The sequence below is a fragment of the Micromesistius poutassou genome, assembly GCF_964030765.1.
Source record: "Micromesistius poutassou genome assembly, chromosome: 4".
In the NCBI taxonomy this organism is placed as follows: domain Eukaryota; kingdom Metazoa; phylum Chordata; class Actinopteri; order Gadiformes; family Gadidae; genus Micromesistius; species Micromesistius poutassou.
In genome coordinates this window covers 22512207-22520231 of record NC_140274.1, presented here as the reverse complement: position 1 = coordinate 22520231, position 8025 = coordinate 22512207, and the positions used below count along the sequence as shown (strand labels likewise).

At 49.5% G+C, this 8025-nt stretch overlaps 1 protein-coding gene across 1 annotated transcript in view; it reads left to right on the top strand.

Moving 5' to 3' along the window:
* The first annotated feature begins 7942 nt into the window (after positions 1-7942).
* Positions 7943-8025, top strand: part of fzd4 (frizzled class receptor 4) — a 13579-nt gene continuing 13496 nt past the window's right edge. Inside the window, exon 1 of the mRNA XM_084467044.1 lies at positions 7943-8025. This exon is cut by the window's right edge and continues 635 nt beyond it. The gene's annotated coding sequence lies outside the window, so the exon portion shown is untranslated.

The window sequence follows — 8025 nt, the reverse complement described above, 5'->3', positions numbered from 1 at the left end:
TTTTTCATAAAAATTTTAAAAATATGTATGTGTAATACACAATTTCAATTAAATTGAAGGTATTGTGTCATTACTAAAATTAGGCTAGTGCAAAGATTAGAACGTTCCAGAATATTTGATCTAGTGGCCAGGAGGGAACCGGGATTTGATATTTGACTTTATCCAGTTCAGTTCAGTTCAGTTCATTTGTGATTACTGTACATATTTAATACTCCATTATCATTGCTATGGATATAAGCCTGGTGTTCAAATGAACCTGATTACGCCCTCGGGCGCTTTGAATAAATACATTAAATATGTGGCAGCCGTTGTGTGCAGTAAACGTTCTTTTAACAAGCCTGTTGTACTGATGCTCTGTTACTTTTAGTGCTAATATATATATATATATATACCTATTAAGAGGTGCGGGTAATTCAGGTAGGACTGTGTGTAGACATATTTTATTATGTGTATTATAAGGTGGTCCGCGAAAATTCTTGATTATAAAAAGTGGTCCACACACACTCAAAGTTTGAAAACCCCTGACTGAGGTGATCCGGTCTGGCATTTAGGGGTCCAAACCAAACGCCAAACAAATACTGAGACCTAAAAGGTCTTTGGTGTGGTGACCTTAGCCAATAGCTTACGGTCTTCAACCTGACAGCCGTGGTTTTCTTCAAATTGCGATGCTGTCCATCGCTGAGGTCAGATCTTCAAAAGCACTCTTTTCAACATTTAGATAGCCATCGAGTTATTAGTGCCTGGTTACATTTGGGTCAACCCCCGCCCCCCCCCCCATCTGGACCGGGGGGGGGGGGACCGCCGTCCGCAGCCAAGTGCAGGACAACGATATGAATTCAAACGTATGAATGCACGCAAACAGCAGAGGCTGAGGATCCCGATGGCGTCTGTAACTTAGTTACACTCCATGAATAAAGCTGGGAGCAGTCACTGCACAGAGCAGAGGAGAGGCAGCTGGGACTGAAGAGGAGGAGGAAGAGGGGGAGGAGGAGGGGGAGGAGGAAGAGGAAGAGGAGGGGGACGTGGGAGGAGGAAGAGGAGAGGGAGGAGGAAGAGGAGGGGGAGGAAGAAGAGGAGGGGGAGGAGGAAGAGGAGGGGGAGGAGGGCTACTCCCTGTTGCATGTGTGTGTTTGCGTGTCTTCATAAAAAAAAGACACAATCATAAAAAAACAACCAAAGAAACGACCCGACAAATCCAACACACCACCTTTAACTGACTGTGTGCTGCAACGGCTCGGCTCGCATTCACGCCTTCCACGGAGCGTTCCGCCCTTTTACTTTTTTACGCGGCGTAACGTCTCCAGATTTACGGCGCGGAGAGAGCGCCAACGTCAGCCACAGGGCCGGCCGGGCTGACTGATGGACGGCCGTCACCCCCCCCCCCCCATAATGTAACAATGTATGCCAGCAATTTCCAGCGCCAGCACATCCGTCGGGCTTCTCCCCTGTCGGGGGCGGCAGCCACCTGCTCCCCGGGAGTTCTGGGAAAAGGCCCATCAGCTGCCCCCGGGCTGCGGGAGATGGTTGCGCTGCTGGGGACAGCCGGGGTCAGCGAGGTTAACCCTCCAACAAGAGGCCGATTTACTGCCACGGAGGAGGGCCATCTATCAGCCCCTCGGTGGCCTGTCAGAGCGGGGGGGCCAGACACGCCCGCCTTGGGCCCAGCAGGACGGGAGGACAGGCCGATAGGGTTACGACGAGACGCCGGGAGAGAGCACTGTGGGAAATGTGCGTTGTTTGCATGTGTGTGTGTGTGTGTTTGCTGAGTCATAAAAATAGGAACGCAGTGATTGGTGCGACAACAAAAGAGGCGTTGATTAGGATTCTGCGATATGCAGTATTGTAAAGTAATGACATTTAATCAGATGATTGTGAACTGTGGACATGGTTGAGTGTGGCTAAATAGGAATGATGCACATGGGAAGTGAGGTAACTTTTCAAACAAACAAAAAAATCGGTAAAAATATTAAGTTAATATAAGTTATATAAGTTAACGTTTCAGTTTCAGGGGTTTTAATCTCCAACTTTTTAGGTTGATTTCGTGGAGTAGAGTAACAGTCACCAGCACACAAATAATCAAACAAATGAGCCGAATGACTTGTTTCATCTTGTTATCCAGTAGTTGGCCTGAGAGGTTTATGTGCTGTTGATACACACACACACACACACACACACGCACACACACAGACCACCGACGCACGTATGGACTCTGGAAGAGTCTGGAAGAGGAAGTCCTTGCTCCGTGTCCCTAATTGCCTGTGTGCACGCAAGCCAACGTAAACGTAACTTCTGCTTTTACACGTCGGATCAGGATGGCACGGATCAACGATTCTATCAATAACCCATTAACACATTTCATATTGTACTGAATAAATATTATGTATAACGTGTATATATATATATATACGGACAAAAAAACATCAGCGTCCGTATAATATCATCAATAACCGTCACAACTCTGGTAAATGTATGACAGACAGGCAGAGATAACATCAGGTCATTTGCATAACGGTTTGGCTGGTGGGCAGAGAGACGTGGTGGTGGAGGAGGGCCACGAGACTCCGTCACGCACCGGGTCGACCAGGCACACCTGCAGCTCATTACCCTCACCCCGTAGCGCCCCGTCTCCATGGACTAAGACTAACTAAGACCCCCGTGCTGAACCGCAGTCTTCAAGAACCCGCCAACACTCAGGAACAAACTGTGTGCGGACGCGATGCTGTTGTTGTGTTTTGAGACCTGAGTGACTGCTGGTACGTTTTATGTTATTAATGTGACAGTGATAGATAGGTAGCACTCTCGTTCCAGAGTGAGTGTGTGTGTGTGTGTGTGTGTGTGTGTGTGTGTGTGTGTGTGTGTGTGTGTGTGTGTGTGTGTGTGTGTCTCTCTGCTACAACGTAATATGAGCCCGTAGTCCCAGAGCAGACGGATCACCTATGGACCTCTCCTCCAACACTAAATCTCTCACACACACACACACACACGCACGCACGCCTACACACACACACGCAGGCCTACACACACGCGCGCACACACACACACACACACCATTCCGAGGAGTTGGCAACCCTATTAATACCACACATCAAGGACTGGGGGTTGGGGCAGTGGGCCATAAGATGCTATTTGGTGACTGATACACACTTGTGTCTCTCCTTCTGTCCTCGGGCGTCTGCCTGTCACCCTCGCTGGCTGCCAGGCTACAGCGTTAGAACTGCTCTCACAGCTGGGCTCGGCGCGGCTGCAGCAAAACCCTGGACCGTGTTTTCTCTCTCCGGTCCATTTAAGGAGAACCACCGGGTTTGCTCACTGGCCAGGCGACCAAGGAAAGTGTTCACATGATGGATTACCTTGAGAATTGCCTTTTTATAAACACAGATTTTGTCATATTTTGTACGCCATTTTTTTGGAATCGGACACAAGTGAACTGCCAACAACGCGGCGTTCGTTGGCACAGGGTGCACCGGGGGTAATGGACGAGCCCTGATTATTTATGTATGGTCTGGTGTCATGGAAATGCCGCCAAAGAGCTGATCCTTAATAACACGCTGGCTACGATAAACACTGCGGTACTCCGGGGCTCTTAACTAGTCCCGCTCTGCGCTGATGTAACGCTTTAACAGCCCTGCCGAGCCCACGGTCTGCAGACTCGCCCCCGAGGCTCTGCCGACAGACTCCACCGCTCAGAGAGCGACAGCGGGCCAAATCAATGCATTGAGTCATGATCATATCTCATGGGGTGGGGGGGGATTCCCATGACAGTGCACACACAACGGCGTGCCCGTTATCGATCACATGCAGACCTGCAGCTCGGAATCATATGTGCTTTCACTTGTTTGAATTTGCTGTAAAACAATTAGTACAGGAGACCAAAACAAACGTAACGTCCGTTTCATTTCGATCCCATTCCGTCTCATTAGATGTGTTCTGTTTTTTCTTTCCTCTGCGTACACATCTGCATTAACCCTGCGTCTTCTGGCCGTGGACACGTGCTTCTTCTCCCAAACCGCTCGGCACATCGTGGGCTGTCTGCAGGGACGGGGACGGGGGGGGTGGGGTAGTCTGGATGTGGTGCTGACCGCTGCAGCTCACCAAGACTGTTTGTCAGGTTGTTTGACTGAAGGGCCTAGCCTGCCCACAGCCCTGTACGCCCCGGCCAGTGCTCGCCTGGTTAAGTAATGAGGGGCTTTGCATGAAGACGTTTTTTGTTTTTTTTTTGTCAAAGAAGTCTCCTGTTGCATAAAAAAATATTTACTCGTGACATGATTTATGCGCTGTGGAAATCCTTCATCACCCACCCTGAAGGAGAGAGCGACTGGAAGTGACCCTGGAGATGACGAGTGAGCGATCGTTCTGCGTCTAGCGAGAGCACAACGCGCTGGATAATGGATGCTGCTGCACGCACGCGCACACGCACGCACGCACACGCAAACACATGCACGCACACGCAAACACATGCACGCATGCACACGCACATTATCAAGATCGTTTTCTGCAGCAATATGCATCTGTTTGCATTAACGGCGGCAATTATGTGCTCTGTTACCCCACACTCACACACACACACACACACACACTGTACTTTCCCTCTCTTTTCCGAGCCTTTTGTCACCCCTCCAGGGTCGCGTGGCGCTGCGGCACTGAGGGTTTAATGGCTTGAGGGCCGTGCTCATTATCCTCTGAGTGTTCTGCTCATTATCCTCTGAGTGTTCTGCTCATTACGTCTGTCAGACGCCAACACCTCCTCTGCTCTGCCATCTATTCACACTCCTCTGTTATAACTAAACGCCAGGGAGGGGTCTCTCTCTGTGTGTGTGTGTGTGTGTGTGTGTGTGTGTGTGTGTGTGTGTGTGTGTGTGTGTGTGTGTGTGTGTGTGTGTGTGTGTGTGCGTGTGTGTGCGCGTGTGTGTGTGTGTGTGTGCGTGTGTGTGCGCGTGTGTGTGTGTGTGTGTGTGTGTGTGTGTCTCTCTCCCGTTCATTGTTAACTTTGCAATGAGCAATCAGTCTCCCTTCCTGTCTCAACTTAGGGTTAATTAAAGGTTAATTGCCTGAACATTAATGACTCAAATGGCTCTCTTATGGCTCATTACGTTTTTATTTTGTTTTACTAATCGTGGATTCTTTATTTTTTGTTCACCGGCCTCCTTCAACCAACACGATTCGCTGATGTGATGAGTAGAGTTGGTCATGTTACACTACACACAACACCTCCTCTTTTTTATATCTTTGATGACAGTTCACTACCACTTTCTTTGATTCTAAAAAAATCACGAGTTCATTTATTTTCCTTTATATGGATACCATAAAGGAATTATTTGTGATTTATGTCATTCATCTTTCGATCCGAAAAGCATTTGACAATCTATACAGATAACGTGTTCAAAGGTGTGGACTATCATCTCCAGTGGAGGCCAATGCTCGTGCCAATATGCAGGCCCAAGACAACAGTCTTCCTTTGGTATCAGCTTTTATAAAACAGCTGCGTTTAGAGTACAGAAGTGTGAAGAGTACGGCACAAGAAGTACGCTTTGATGCCTTACATTTCACTCTATACTTTTGCCTCCATTTGAGAACTTTTCTAAATTGAGAACACACACACACACACACACACACACACACACACACACACACACACAATGCCTGCCACACCCCTGATAGCCATCAGCTGCAGGGCAGTCTATTGTTTCATGCCGGTGCTAATGACTGAAGGCCGTGACCCCCGCTTCACCCACACGCTGCACCGGGGCGTCGTGTGTCTGTGTTCTGTGAGGGCGGTGGGTCAGTGTGTGTGCACGCTTGTGTGTGTGTGTGTGTGTGTGTGTGTGTGCCTTTGTCCGTGCATGCATGGATATGTGTATGTGTGTGTGTGTGCACATGTGTAGTGTGTGTGTGTTTGCACATGTGTATTGTGTGTGTGTGTGTGTGTGTGTGTGTGTGTGTGTGTGTGTGTGTGTGTGTGTGTGTGTGTGTGTGTGTGTGTGTGTGTGTCTGGCTGCGTGTGCGCCTGCCTGTCTGTGTGCTTATCAGGTCCAGTGGGGAGGAGAGGAGGGGGAGGGGGGGGGAGGGGGAGGGAGGGGGAAGGGTTCAGGCTCTTAATAAATAGCTGAAGGGGACAGAGGTGGAAGGGAGGGAATGGGTGGGGGGGGGGTCAGTGCTGCTGCCTATCAGTTGTCAAGTTGGATTCTCCTGAAATTCACACGGAGATTGAGGGGGAGGTGGGGAGGTGGGGGAGGGGTGCTGGAGGGGGGGGGGAAAGACACCAATCACCTGCACTCAACGGGAACCATCCATCAACCGGGGGGGGGGGGGGCTTTTTCACACTCGCATTTCACATGCTAACGTGCTGCGTGCCATTAGGGGGCGTTCTGCTCAGCGTCAATGAGACGAACACACAATGCATCTGGTGACCGCGCCGCCGAGCCCCCTGGGAAATGAGCCACCGCGCCACGCAACGAAAAGGTGAAGTTTACTTTGGAGACTGGTTCCCTGATTTTTTGTGTGTGTGTGTGTGTGTGTGTGTGTGTGTGTGTGTGTGTGTGTGTGTGTGTGTGTGTGTGTGTGTGTGTGTGTGTGTGTGTGTGTGTGTGTGTGTGTGTAATTCTAGAGGTCAGTGTGCTCCAGAACATTGACCCCCCAGATAGCGTTGCGTCTCTGCTCTCCGTTCCTGTTCCTCCTGAGTGTGTATGATTCATTACTCACTCAGGAACATGCCTGCGTCTCAGAGCTGGTCAAATTAAATTCCATAAACAGTGGGCCTATAGACCTACTTTGTGCACGGCGTGTACTTCTGCTGATATAATCTGGAGTACTTAGAATGTCATAACAGCCTCAGCCCACTTCCCTCTGCAGGCGGCTCTCTCACCTACAGCAGGCAAAGCCACTTACGGACCTTCAGGCTGAACTCAAAACCATCTGACAGATCTTTCCAGAAAGGAGAAGACAAGGCTAAATTCAGTGATTTCGTTTCGCTGTCTTAAATTTAAAAAAAACAACCAAACCATGCAACTTATTGGGCCGCTATCTGCAACCTTGAAAAGCCTCCAACTCATTCTGCAGCTGCCTGGAATACCTTCAAATGTGTTCTTCCTCTCTATGAACCCCTCCGACTCACTCTGCCTACGTCCTGTGAACCCCTCCAACACAGAAGTCTTCACTGTTGGTTTCATGCTTTAAAACAAGAGTTCTTCTGCAGCCACCGACCCAACAAAACCTGTCCAGCAGGCAGCGTGTGCATTCACTGCGATGCTAAACAGACCTACAGTGCTGCTGCTGCTGCCCCTACTTTCAATCACAATGTCGGCAGCTCTGAGCGCTCAATGGGCCTGTGGGTGGAGGGCGATCTAACCTGCGGTCACACATTAATACATGACGGGAGCTCACACTCTGCCCTGCACTAAACACGGCTTTCAAAAATGTTGTTATGCAAAGTGAAAACCCACTTCTGCATAGTTGTGGATATTGTCTTGAGATGGGCCACACACAAAAGAAAACATTACATATATATATATTCAATATGACATACTTTGCTGTTACAAAAAAAGGACAGCATTTCAGAAGATATAGACTAAATGAAACATCATTTTAAATGGAGAATTATATATGTCAACGATAAAGTCAACGTTTAAGAAGAAGTGAGAGGTTTCGGGATAAATAACGAGACGGTGAAACGCGAGGAGAGGGGAGTTTGCAGCAGAGCGAGGTGCTGCTTGGAACGAGTGGAAAGCGGCGGAAGGACCCCGCCCCCACGGAGCCAGGGATTGGTCAGGGAACTCAACTCCGGGCCGTTGATTGGTCAAGCTCCCACTGGGGGGAGCGGAGCAGTCATTCCTCAACAAGTTGGAGCTCGAGGCGCGCGAGCAGTCCTCGCTGCAGCCCCTAAACAACGCTCTGGCCGAGCGACGCGTGCCCCCCCCACCCCCCCCCACGCAACAAAACGCAACTTTCTGACGGAATCTAAAATGGGAAGCGATCACTGACGAATCAAAGCGACGGGATTATCAGACGCCTGCGTGACAAACAACAGAC